The following is a 14,501-nucleotide window of genomic DNA, read 5'->3' as shown; positions in this document are numbered from 1 at the left end:
TTAATCGATGACTTCTTTCCCGATACATTATCAACTTATAGCCAAGTTATACTCACGCACGTCTCCTATCGATTTCGGATTAGACGCAATGAAGCAGAATAGGCTGTTACATTTGACAGACGTGCTTCATTGCGTCTTGACAGCTGTTCTTTGTTTTGTTTTGTCAAGGAAAATCCTCCCGTCTTTTTTTACCTATTTTTGTTGTTGTTTTCGGTCGTTAGTGTTGATAGTTTCCCACGATAGAATATAATAAACATCGAAAAAACATCGGTAAAAATCAAAATTTTATAGAATGATGCACTTTGACGCACTTTGTCCTTATCTCTATCTGCCTATACAAAACCTATGTAAAAAGAAAACTGCCTCTAGACACGGACGCAATGAAGCAAACCATCTAGGCCCTTAATTTACTGTTGCAAGAAAACATAAATTAAAAAACTAAAATCTAATTTTGGTAACAACAATTCCGTACATGATCCACTCCTCATCATCATTTGCCAACTTCTGTACTGATATCCTATTTTAGTGGCAGGTCCCTCCATGATGCCTCGGCTTGTTGGTATAGAAACGCTTCAAACTTGGCCGTCCCTAGCGGTAAACACGGTAACTTTTCGACCCATTGTCGGGCTTGTATGGAGCCGCGGCTATAAATACTTCAAGATGTGATATTACTAAACAACTTTTACCAAAAATTGAAAAAAATGATTTTAAAAATTGGTTAAAAAAATTGGCCAGATTGTTCCACAATATCCTATAGATTTCATAGGAACGATTGCGCTTAGATGAGAGAGCAATCAACTCAGATGAGAGAGCAATCAAAATAGACCCATAATACATAATACATAATACATAATACATAATAGGCAGCAATATATTTATTCTAATTGTTTTTAAATTAAGAGTGTCTTAAAATTTTTTTATGAATTAACTATATTTGTAAGAAGCTTGCACTGTTTTGGCAAAATGTTCTGCGAAAACAATCAACATTTTTGAAAAAATATTTTAATTGGGTAAACTATTGCTTGGCTTCCCCGTTTTTTTCCTTATGTCTGCCAACAGGAGTTGTTTAATGCATGTGAAGCGTTTATAGTAGCTGGAAAACCTTGCTGCCGGTATTGGAGCCATTTGTGGAGGCTCTGGAACTGCAGCACCTCTCTTGCATTTGGACATGATCTGCGTACCGACTTATAAAGGGCGCTTAGTTTTGGAACAGTTTCATGACACATGTTCTTGACAACCAAAAATGTTATATAGCTTTTTCTTGGTAGTATTTTGGCATCCTCGTAAAGGTTCATATCGTATGAACGTTTCACTTTATTTTTAGCAGTAGGTTATCCAGAAAAGTATTTTTCATTTACATTAAGAACAGTCGAGTTCAAAAATATCGCAATTAAATTTCGGCCTTTCATGTTGAGGCTTTAAAAAAAACTTTGGCCTTTGGAACGATGTGTTCATATTTTGCCACACGCACTCCTGCAATTGCGGCCGTAGTTCCCTACGTGAAATCGAAATTGAATTTAGAATAGCGACTTTTGTTTTCGAAGCTAACAAGGCCACGTGTACAGTATCGATCATCTGTTCCACAAGAACACATTCAGAATGATTCCAAAACATGCATTTTAATAGTCTTACCCAAGAATGCAAATATTATCGTTCCCAAAAAAGCTATTGGGAACCGTTTCTTTTTTCAATTCCAATTTTTATTTATTTAATTTTTTTTTAATATAAACATGCTTTAAAACTTATTGTATTACTCCTGGCCGTTTTCGTCCTCTCTCATCTTTTTGGCCATACTTTTAGCCTTATAAGTTTTATTTTTGGCCCTAGTGAAGGCCAGTCGAAGGTCTTTAATATGGTCTGTGAAGCGGTAACCGTCTCTTCTTTGTGACTCTGAAAATATAATAATGAGAAAATATAATATAAAATATAATAATGAGAAGGAAATATGTAATTTTATTAAAATAAGATTGTAAGTTTGTAAAACACTTACCGAATAATGTTTCATTTAAATGAATGTAGGACGAAAAACCTTCCCTGTCCCTAGTACCGTCATAATTTAGCTCAATTATCAAACTTGGACTTAAGATCTCTGATCTCTTGTAACATTATTATTATGGTACCATTCTAATAATTTTTCAAGGAGATTCATATTATTATTATTATTATTAATATCGGGGTGTCCAGTGTACCGCGACCTATAAGATCTATTGTACCCCCATTCAGAGCCTACAGCTCAGATATCAACCCGCTTCCTCGAATAAAGTCGAGGAGTTTTAGTGGGTTGATTCTTCCTAGGAGCTCAGGTGTAAGAGTTCTGGTTCCTAAGATTTTACATCTTATACTTGCTAACGCCGGACAGTCTGCAATGATTTGTCTAGAGGTTTCGTCCTCTTTGTCGCAGAATCTGCAAGTTCTACTGCTGGTTATTCCCATCTTACCTAGGTGACTTTTCAGTCTACAGTGCCCGGTTAGTAATCCGGTAGCAATCCTAAGTGAATTTTTCCCCAGTTGAATAAGTTCCTTGAACCTCTTCTTGTTATAGTTATTTATTTGAGTTTTGGCTTGCCTTAGGCCTGGGGTATTTCTCCAGTGTTCTTGTCTCATGGCGCCTTCCACTTTCCTAAGGTATTCTTTTATAGTGTGCCTCCCTATGCCACAGTAGGGCTCTGGGCCTACCAGGGGCTGTTCGGCTCCTAGTTTTGCCATTTTATCGGCAAGTTTATTTCCGGATATATCCTTATGTCCCGGAATCCATCTGAGGGCCAGCCTGTTTCGGCTGCCCAGTATAGGAGATTCATAGGTATCATATGTGTTTATTTTGTAAAACATCTTTTTTCAATTAAATTTTTTAATTATGTAATGTCTAATTATTTAAATTTATGTTTATTTTTCTTACATTTTTGTTCACTTAATTTGTGTTCTTAGGTCCACCCTAAAAAACACTACTTGTATGTAGATGTAAGTCCACCCTAGGTAGAAGTAAAATGAATAGAGAAAAAAGAGAGCACACAAATAAACAAAACGAGTTCACAAAACAAAAAATTTAAATTTTTGAAATATATATAAATTTTTATTGAAATAGTTTTTCTGCAATTAAACGAAAATAATATTTAAAACGCATTAATTAATTTAGCACAATTTATGGATAGGTATTTATTATAAAATAAAACTCAAGTCTTATTGCAGTGTACGCTCAAAAAAATAATTCTTTTTATTGTTTGATTAACAGCCACACACGATTTTAGGAACAATTTGTTTACAATTGTTTTGACCGAACACTGTTTTTAAGACTGTTAATAAGTGTTTATAAATTTAATATTTTTTTGGCACAGGTAGACTTTACATGTTTTTAAATAAAACCAGTTTTTGTTCATGTTTTTTCGTTCACATTATTAGTATTTGTTATGATCGTACACTGTACATAAGATTGTTAATAAGTGTTTATACATTTAATATATTTTTGGCACAGATACACATCACTTATTGTTTAAATTTATCCAGTGTTTGGTTCATGTTATTTTATTAACAGTATTGGAACTCCTTACTTGAAAATTAAAACCGCAAAGAATATATTAATTTCACAAATCACAGAGGCACCAGCTATTTCAATTGAAAATAAAAATGCAAGTGGCGAGAAATGCAAAAGAAACGAAAAAGACCTTTCTTTCATGCATGCTTTGCAAGTGAAAAAGAATGTAAGAAGCTATAAAGAAGCATTGTTTATGCATTCTAAAGAGTATTTGTGAAATCGTCCCTTCTACTATAATGCATAAAAAAGCCTGTAAAGCCTGTAAAAAATATTAATATTTAATTTTATTAATAATAATATTTAATATATTTTATATTGTATTAGAAAATTATTAATTTGAATCAGTTTTTTATATATTTTAATTTAAGGTAATAATATATACACGATTACATGATTTTTTTTCAAAGCGTGATTTTGTTTTAAATTATTATTTTACATTGCCGGCGCTATAGTTTCCTCCGCCACTGTATTCACAAGGAGTAACCGGACAAAACGGTACTCTAAAAAGCAAACGACAAGAAAAAAAGGGAAAATGCAAAAATGCGCGCGGTCTTTTTCGTTTCTTTTGCATTTCTCGCCACTTGCATTTTGATTTTCATTTGAAATAGCTGGTGCCTCTGTGATTTGTGAAATTAATATATTCTTTGCGGTTTTAATTTTCAAGTAGGTATGTTGATATAAACAAACTAAATAGGAGTTCCAATACTGTTAATAAAATAACATGAGCCAAACAATGGATTAATTAAAACAATAAGTGATGTGTACCTGTGCCAAAAAAAATATTAAATTTATAAACACTTATTAACAGTATTAAAAACAGTGTACGGTCAAAACATATGTTAACAAATTGTTCCTAAAACTGTGTGTGGCTGTTAATCAAACAAATTTTTTTTTTATTTTTTTTTAACTTTGCTTTATTTATTGAATCTTCTCTTAGCTTTGAGACTAACAATAAGTTTTCGAATCTTAAAAGTTAAACATTAACTAACAGTGGACTGTAATTTGCGACGAAGACGGGATTGGTTGCACAACCTTGTTAGACCTCTTGCAAGGTGGTTGGGGTGCAAAGATAGCTTGGTGAGGTACTTATCCTTTTGTTCTGCGATAACTGCTTTGACTGGTGGGATGTTCAAGTCACGATGTATGTTTTCGTTGCGAACGTACCCCGGTGATCGTTCTCAGGATTTTTGATTGAGCCCTCTGGATTATGTCGATGTTGCTATTGCTAGCATACCCCCATAACTGGGAGCCGTACGTCCATATAGGCTTTAGTACTGAATTGTACAGCAGGACTTTGTAGTCTAAGCTAAGGGAAGATCGAGCGTTGATGAGCCAGTGTAGGCTACTGGCTTTCAACTTTAAGTGTGTTCTTTTGGCTTCAATGTGCCGGCGCCATGTGAGTCTTCTGTCGAGATGTACTCCTAGATACGTTACTTCGTTTGATTGCGGAAGCAGGGTGTTATTTAATGTGAGGGGTGGGCAGTTTTGCCTATTCAGGGTGAAAGTAACGTGCTTGCATTTTTGTTCATTTACTTTAATTCGCCAATCATATAGCCATTTTTCAACGTCGGCCAAGTGAAGAGCTAGTTGCGCAGTTGCTTGTATTGGACATTTTGAACGGCTGAGTATAGCTGTATCATCAGCAAAAGTAGATGTTGTCAGTCGACTGCTTGTCGGGATGTCTGCTGTGTAGAGGACATATAATGTTGGCCCGAGCACGCTACCTTGGGGGACTCCAGCCAAAATAGAAAAATCGTCAGATATGGCAGTGTTACATCTCACAGCAAATTTTCTGTCGTGTAGATAAGACTCTAAAAGTTTGTGAGTGTTGCTGGGAAGCATTGTCTTGATCTTGTACATTAGGCCTTCTAGCCAAACTCTATCAAACGCTTGAGAGACGTCCAGAAATATGGCGGTGCAGTACTCACGTTTTTCGAACGCGTTTCGAATTTCTGATGTTATTCGGTTGACCTGCTCAATCGTTCCGTGTTTTTCTCGAAATCCGAATTGTTGTGATGGAATTCCATTCTGGATTCGTAGATATGTGTTTATCCGAGTCAATATGCATTTTTCAAAGAGTTTAGATAAGCATGATAGTAGGCTTATAGGTCTGTACGATGTGGGGATTGTGGGGTCTTTTCCTGGCTTCGAAATCATTATAATAATTGACTTTTTCCATCTTTTTGGAAAGTGGCCATGTTTAGCGATGGCATTGAAGAGATGTGTAATGGTGCGAACGGCACAATATGGAAGCTCCGTGATCATTTTAGGGGTAATGAGGTCGCAGCCTGGAGATTTTTTCGGGTTCATATGGTTTTTGATGATGCTAACGATTTCCAATGGGCGAAACTCGATTGGCTCATGGTGAAGCTGGGTGTCATATGCAAAAGTCGGCAGAGTGAATGCATTGGTGGCAGGATTTGGTTGAAAGACATTTTTAAGGTGGTCGGCGAATGTGCTGGCTCTATCTTTATCGCTGCGCGCCCAGCCGCCTGAGGGGTTTCTAATAGGCATCACGGTTTCTTTCGGTGAGCTAAGAGATGGGTGGGCTCTCCAAAGTGAGTGTTTTGAGCAAGTTGATGACAGTTGCTCTATATAACGGCGCTGGGCATATGATTCTTCTTGTTTTAGAGCTTTAGTTAGTTGCCGTGAGGCGTATTTCAAGTTCTGCCTAGCAGATGGCGATCTAAAGAATTGCCACTCCCGACGTAAGCGCCGCTTTTCTAGGACAAGCTGTTCGATTTGTAGATTTGTCTTCTTTTGCTTGCATTGAATATTTGAGGTTTGGGGTGTGGAAACTCGAGCCGCAGTGACGAGTACAAAGCTGTCTATGTCAGCTTCGTCGTTGAGGCGAGAACATAGCTCAATATGTGAGCTAATATATTTTCTAAACTTGAGCCAGTTGGTTTTTTGTGAGGTCAGGTTCTAATGTTCCTGGTTGTTGGAGAAGATGAAATAAGACCGGCGAGTGATCAGATGAAAGATCCGAAAGGCATTCGGCGCTTATAAGATTTTTGGGAATATTTTTGGTTATCGCTAAGTCAATAAGATCGGGTAGTTTCTTTGGGTCTGTCGGCCAGTATGTTGGTCTACCAGAAGAGACATAGTCAAGCTTGTTGTTGGATTTTATGATTGCATTGTAAAGCTGCTTCCCTTTTGGAGTCACGAGGCGAGAACCCCAGTGTGTGTGTTTGGCATTGTAGTCTCCTGCTGCTATAAAATGGTCACCTAATGTGTTGAAGAACTGCAAAAACTCATATTCGGTTATATTGAAACGAGGGGGGCAGTATACGGCGGCTAGAATTAGTTGGTTGCCGGTAATCAGTTGTATGCTTATAGATGTGGCCTGTAGATAGTTTTTAGCAGTTTTGTTATAATAGTGGTGCTTAATACGACTTCTGATTAGAATGCCAGTCCCACCATGTGCTTTACCGTCCGGATGATTTGTTCCATAGAATGAGTAGCCTCTTATTTGAAAATTGTATCTGTTTGTAAGGTGTGTTTCTGAAAGTAGCATTACATCGATGTGATTGTCGAGTAGAAATTGAGATAACTCAAGTTTGTGCTGTGAGACGCCGTTAGCGTTCCACGTAGAAATTCGTAGGGACGTCATTATTTTGGTTGTTGTGAGACCAGCATTTGAATCAGAAGATTTTGGTTTCGCATTAAATCTTGCATAGTTGTGCGCATAAACGACATAAACTCCATTAGGCTTTGTTGCAGGCTAACTATCATTGCTTCAAAGTTGCTTTGTGTCTGCTCCGAACTTGACGTTGTTGAGTCATGTTGTGTTCTAGACATGCTGCTTGTGGAAATGAAGTTTTAGATACAGGAGGAGCCAGTCCTAATTTTAGAGCGCGTGCAAATGTCACATTTTTGTTGAGGGTTACGGGTCCTAGTGAGGAGCTGGGTGCAGTCGAAAAAAAAACTTCAGGGTTTGATTTTGATGCTGTGAGCTGTGCGTTGTGGGAGCGGGCAGTGGTTCCTCGTTGATGGATGCGACTTTTTAGCTCCTTGTATATTGGGCAACCTCTGTAGTTGGCTGTATGATTGCCGCCACAGTTGCCGCACTTTTTTACATTGGAGTCGTTTTTGCTCGCTGGGCAGAGTGCTGAGTCATGAAGGTCTCCACAAACTTCACACACTGGGCGTAGTGTGCAGTATGACTTTGTATGGCCATATTCTTGGCAGTTCGTACATTGTACCGGCCCATTGCGCTTATGTGGTTGCTCTACTGTGATTCTACGGTGGAGAAGGAACTGAAGTTTGTATATGGGGTGCACTTCGTTTCTATTAAGGGGCTTAGTTTCCGGTTCGGGCTCTATCTTGAAGAGTGGTTGCGGTTTCCTATCCCTGTTCAAGATATTGAAGACTGTCTTAGTGTTAAAACCTTTGTCTTGTAGTGCATTTTTTACTTCTTCAGGTGTTACATCGGATTCAATTCCTTTAAGTACAACTTGCAGACCCTTGCTGCTTTTAAGTTGGTACGTGTAGAAGTTCTTTTTCTTGTCATTAAGATATTTAGACAACACTCGGTAATTGTCTTGGTTCTTCGTTTGAACTTTTGTTTCTTGTATGCTGCCCTTCACAAGGGGAATTATATGGAAGTTATCTTTTCCAATAAGCTCAATTATTTTGTTAACAAGTGCATTGCAGCTTTTCTCCCGGATGTATATTGGGGGGGGGCTTCGGTTTCTTCTTCTCAGCTTCGGTAGCTTCGCCAACCTCTTAGTCAGTAGCGTCTTCCAAAATTTTAAATCTGTTTGTATTAATGGGCGTTTCAGTCTCAGCTGAATTATAATTGGCACGGGTTATTTTTCGCTTAGAATTTGGGGGGCTCAGCTTTCTTTTGATTTGGATGTAGCGATCCATACCCGTCTGCACAGCCGGCCTTTTATTTTCGTTGCTTATTGTGTATTTTTCGGGCAGCGCAGCGAACGCCGTTTTTGTGTTGGCTACGGGTTTGTTTATCGATGGCGAAGTTGCTGGTGATGATAATAAACGGTTGGTCGATACCGTTGCTGCTGTTGTTGTTGTTTTTGTTGTTACCGTTGCAGTGGTTAAAGACACTGCTGTGCTACTTATTGCTGATAAGCGTTGGTCAGTGCATACATGCATTGGAGTACACTCGGCACTTTTTGGCTTTATAGACATCGATGGTAGCGCGGGAGAACAAGAGCGCGCTCTCTCGCTCGTTACGTTCAAGAGGTCAGTCGAACTGGGGGTGATTGACCGCGTACAAACAAATAAAAAGAATTATTTTTTTGAGCGTACACTGCAATAAGACTTGAGTTTTAATTTAATTAATGCGTTTTAAATATTATTTTCGTTTAATTCCAGAAAAACTATTTCAAAACCAAAGGTAATTTATATATATTTTATAAAATTAAATTTTTTGTTTTGTGAACTCGTTTCGTTTATTTGTGTGCTCTCTTTTTTCTCTCTTCCTTTTACTTCCACCTAGGGTGGACTTACATCTACATACACGTTGTGTTTTATTAGGGTGGCCCTAAGAACTCAAATTAAGTGAACAAAATTTTAAGAAAAATAAACATAAATTTAAATAATTAGACATTACATAAATAAAAAATGTAGTAGTTTAATTGAAAAAAAATATTTTACAAAATAAACAAAACTAATATAATTTAAAATGACGGGAATGTCGCGGTCAAATATTCACCGTTTAACGAAAAAACAAAAGGAAGAGCTTTATCAATCGGCTGCTAGAGCTCTTACTTTTGATACAGATAATAATTCTGGAAATGAATGCCCAAATTTATGTGAACCCGAATCGGATAAAAGTGCATCAAACTATTTTTTTTAATATGAAACCTATGATCTTAATAATGCAAACCGAATCTCCGTGAAAAATTATTAGAGTGGTACCATAATAATAATGTTACTAGAGATCAACGTAATGCACTTTTTTCAAATTTTGAATTCGGAAAATCTAGATTTTTATTAGGATATTAAGTCCAAGTTTGATAATGGACTTTAATTATGGCGGTACTAGGGACAGGGAAGGTTTTGCGTCCTACATTCAAATGAAGCATTAATCGGTAAGAGTTTTACAAACTTGCAATCATATTTTAAAAAAATTGCATATTTCCTTCTCATTATTATATTTTATATTATATATTCTCACTATTATATTTTCAGAGTCACAAAGGAGGGACGGCTACCGCTTCACCAACCACATAAAAGATCTTTGACTGGCCTTCACTAGGGTTAAGAACAAAACTTACTAGGCTAAAAGTATAGCAAAAAGGAAGAGAGAAGAAAAAAACGACCCGGAGTAAACAATAAATTTTAAATCAAATATTTATATAAAAAATTTAATAAACAAAAATTAAAATCTAAAAATCGAAAGGTTCCCAATAGCTTTTTTGGGAACGATAGTATTTGCATTCTTGGATAAGACTATTAGAAGGCATGTTTTGGAATCATTCTAAATGTGTTCTTGAGGAAGGGATCAATATTCATTCTTAAGATGTGTAACCCAATGCTTGATTTGGAAGCTATCCAGGAAGGTCCCCGAGGAACGTTTCTAATTTCATTCTAACAGTGCGCTGTAGAACTGGAAGGGAAAGCCGAGCGTTTCCGAAGTTGGAACTACCTTCCAATGGAACGTATTAAGATTCGTTCTTAGATCGGTTCTAAAAGAAGGATTGCTTCTTGTCCCGTCTCGAACAAAAAGGAAAGGGAGCTTTCAGGGATCTGGAATGTGTTTTTCGCATGCAAAGGAAGCGTAAAAGAACACATCCTGGAAGCATGTTTTTTCCGACTGGGATTCTCATGTGTACGTTTATTTCATTTCGACGCATCTGGAATATTTGGTCTTTTGCTGCTTTTTAAACTTGGCACCCTTAGAATACGTGCGTATTAACAATGAAAGTGTTATAGCTGCATTAGAAGCTCAAAATCGTGCCTTGTTGGAACTTGTGAAATCAATGAACACACCGCGAGAGCCATTAAGGAAGTTAAAACGAATTCCATATCATTGCCGAAATATGTCCCTGATAGTGCGGGCGGATGCAAGTGCGTGGTGCAATACAGTTGCATTAATGTTTGCTGAAAACATATTACAAGGCAGTGCTCTTGTCATGGCACACAGCAGAGCTATGCAAGGAAGTGCTTCTCAGTGGTTGGCGCAAATTTGTTTCAGCGGCATGTTTGTTTGTGCAAAGATTTGTTGGTATCGAGACCGCGGCAGCGACATTTATGAACATCTTTAATGGGCGTCCAAAACCAGCAGTGAATTTACCCGAAAATGGAAGTCTCCTGGTGACGTCGCTTATGTCCAAATTCAAATCACCGAATTCATCGTTTTGACGCACCTTTCAAACTTGGATGCTCGCCTTTTAAAGTCAATGTTTACGGGCGCTGTTAAAACCCGGAACGATCTGCAGCAACAATTAAAGGCGTATGCTTATATAAAACGCAACGAATAATTTGGAAACGAAGTCGAAAGGAAGAAACTGAAGCTGCCATCTTTAGTGAAGTGTCATCACTGGCCATAAGAATGTCAAAAAAGGCGAACGGACGAGAGACACCGGACCACCTCAACTCTAGGACAACAACAACGCGCAGTCAACAACAGGACCTGCTTCAAATGTGGGGAGTTTAGGCACTATGCTTTGGAATGCCCACGGAATCGCCATAATCTCAAGGAAGTCGAGCTTAACAAAAGAGTGAACATGGTGGCCATAAAACCAAAGGGAATTTTGAAACAATTTGGTGAGTCAATTATATTTTGTTTTGATTCAGTCGCTGAATGTTCTCTTGTAAAGGAAAATGTAGCAGCGAAGTTACAAGGCAAGCGTCAGGTTTAAGGGGCATCGGAAACGAACCGGTGTGGAGCATAGAACAGATAATTTGTAATGTTAATATAAAGGAACTTTTTGTTGAAATATTGTTATTGAAAAATTAAGTGAAATATTAGGAAAATATTCAAAATCAAATATAGTGGACATTCCACACACACGAGTAACAACAGCGCTGCTCAGCATACGGCCCATAAGACTGTTCAGCGTCGCCCATATGGACCCATATGAAAAAGAAAAGGCTAATGTTAGGGAAATACGCAAAAGTTATACGCCCTAGTAGTTCCCCTTTTGCTAGTCCGATAATGGTGGTCAAGAAGAAGAACCGTTCAGATCGTTTATGCGTAGACTACAGGGAACTAAACACAAATACGTTATCACGTTATGTATTTCTCGCCATGCCATTTGGGTTAAAAAACGCGCCACCGGTGTTTCAACGTGCAATAATTAATAGTTAACTATCAGCCCATACCTATGTTATTGTTTACATTGACGACGTTTTGATAGTTGCAGAAACGAAAGATCAGGCAATGGAAAGATTAGATGAAGTCCTTAAATCTTAAGCCGGTTTTTCATTTAACATAAACAAGTGTACATTCCTCACACAGAAAATAAATTACCTAGGGTATGAAGTTAGTGCGGCAGAAATACGACCAAATGGTCGCAAAATAAAAGCACTTGTGGAACTACCACCTCCTCAGACGGTACCGCAGTTAAGGCAGTTCATAGGATTGGCTTCCTACTTCCGGTAGTTTGTGCCAAAATTTTCAGAGTTGTTAGAACCAATATTTTTACTAACTTCTCAAAAATGCAAGAATATGGAAAATTGAAAAACGAACATGAACAACTAAGACAGAAACTAATAGAAATTTTGACTAGTTCTCCAGTATTAACCATCTTCGATCCCAAACACCCTCTCCAGTTGCATACAAATGCAAGTATGGTTGGTTAGGGTTCCATTTTGATGCACCGAATAGATAAAAAGCCGTATGTAATCTAGTATTATAGTAAATGCACAACTCCAGTCGAGTCCAAATACCATTAATACGAGTTAGAAACTCTTGCAGTGTTGAACGTATTAAAAATTTCAGGCATTATAAGCAGGGACTCGAATTGTGATTTTTACGGACTGCGATTCATTGAGGGCGAGCCGTTCCAAGACAACATTGACGCCTTGGGTACACCTGTGGTTGGGGTACTTGCAGGCTTTTCAGTTTCGCATTGAGTATAGGAAAGGGGAAGGAGTGGCTCATGCCGATTTTCTGTCTCGGAATCCTCTATCCGTCGAAAAAGATTCCCAATTAGAAAATGTAGTCGAGAAGCTCATAAATTTAACTGAGGTCTCCGACAACTGGCTACTCGCCGAGCAACAGCGAGATCCAGAAGTTTCTGAAATTATCGAATAGCTACGTAATGACGAATTAGAAGAAGATTTAGTAAAAACTTATGAGTTGAGAAAAGGTACATAAATGCATGCACTCGATATTTATGGCTAAAATGTAATTGGCTTTGGGGTTCAGCTGGCTGAAAATCGAGATGAGCAATGGGGATAAATCTTGTTGCAATCCCAAATCCAACGCAACGAAAGAACACGTTGTCTGTCCGTAATATTCAGAGCTTACAGATGGGCTGTAATAAACGACGTACACGAAGGTGTGATGCACTTGGGTTTGGAGAAGATATTAGATAAAGTTTATGCGCACTATAGGTTTGCCCACATGTCAAAATTTGTTAGGGGTTTTGTAGAAAATTGCATTACATGCAAACTATCCAAACTATCGCGTAATGAGTACGCTTAAAATTACGCTTACTGCGGTCGAAACAAGCCAGCGCCTCTGGCAAGATGCGCTATAAAAAGTCCAGTTAGTTATTAATAGTACGAGTCACCAAAGTAAGTACTTTGGAAATAATGATCGGCAGAAGAAGAGGAGGTAATAGATAGGGACATAATTAGAGCGCAAGCCAAAAAAAAAAATTGATCGGAACGCTTATTACGATAAAAAGAGATTTGATGAAAACAAAGCAAAGATTGTAAAGCACCGGGTTGGTGACTATCTTTTGATTAAAAATGAAGAGAGAAATCAAACGAAGCTAGATCCAATATTTAAGGTGCCATTTAAAAACTAGTACACGGCAGCATAAATATGCACACGAACATTTACGGTCTTTACCGGATACACAAATACTTGCAGAAATAGATGAAGAATTTGATAGTACGATTGATGAAAATAATTAGCTCCGAAGAGGCAAGATTTTTGGAAAGATAAGTTATAGCCTGATTCCATTGCCGCATTAGTGGACTTTTTAAATGTGCCTGATTGTGCCTGCATTTAGCTAATGATACTCCGACATGTGAGTGGCACGAACAGCTGATCTGGGTTTGTTTACTTTTGAATTTTGGCAAATCCAAAAGAAATTAATTAAAATTAATGAACATGAGTGAGTTTACTAAACTCTGTAATAATCAGCAGGACATCCATAATGCGACCGAGGCATTTTCCAACTTGGACGACAAGGAAGAGAAGCTGATTGCTTTGTTATGACGGGTTTGCAATGGAGACCACCTCAGTTTCTAATAAAGGCAAGGATCCCCGTTTATGTGGGAGTTATTTCCTGCCAGAGATCCAGCAGTAATGCATTGTGGTACTGTGAGCAGAATTTCCAGCGTGCGCTCTAGGTTTCAGTCATATTTATAAAAAATAGATTTTATATTCAAAAAACATCTAAAATTGCGCCAACCTTCATATAGAAAACAGCTATTGTAGTGGTGGCACAAACAAAAAATCGTTAAATATTGGTATTTTTCGGTTTTTTTTTTTCTAAAAACGTTCGTGGCGAATGGTTTTTAATCGCATTTAATAATCGCATTTATTTTTAATGCGGCATTTAGCCTTATGGGATTCCCTGTGTAAATAAATGCGCATTAGGCTAAATGCGTTTTAATGCGCCAATGGAATCAGGCTAATATATGTATATACGGCTGCACCATGATCCTGTGGGGATGCTTGGCGGGAGCGTATGTGTAAATACTATGAGGATGCTTGGCGAGAACAATTGTGTGAGACTGCACCACGATCCTGTGTGAATGCGTGGCGGGGGCATATACGGCTGCACCATGATCCTGTGGGGATGCTTGGCGGGAGCGTATG

General features: G+C 37.9%; 1 long non-coding RNA gene across 1 annotated transcript; it reads right to left on the bottom strand.

Moving 5' to 3' along the window:
• Nucleotides 1-1,678: 1,678 nt before the first annotated feature.
• Nucleotides 1,679-2,045, bottom strand: LOC128264281 (uncharacterized). Its single transcript, XR_008268705.1, has 2 exons — nt 1,991-2,045; nt 1,679-1,890 (listed from the first exon to the last, which is right to left on the bottom strand). It is a non-coding gene; the product is annotated as an uncharacterized LOC128264281 (long non-coding RNA).
• Nucleotides 2,046-14,501: the final 12,456 nt, after the last annotated feature.

Source organism: Drosophila gunungcola, unplaced genomic scaffold (genome assembly GCF_025200985.1).
Source record: "Drosophila gunungcola strain Sukarami unplaced genomic scaffold, Dgunungcola_SK_2 000063F, whole genome shotgun sequence".
In the NCBI taxonomy this organism is placed as follows: Eukaryota; Metazoa; Arthropoda; class Insecta; order Diptera; family Drosophilidae; genus Drosophila; species Drosophila gunungcola.
The sequence above is the reverse complement of the archived record's forward strand: the minus strand, read 5'-3'. Positions and strand labels throughout refer to the sequence as shown.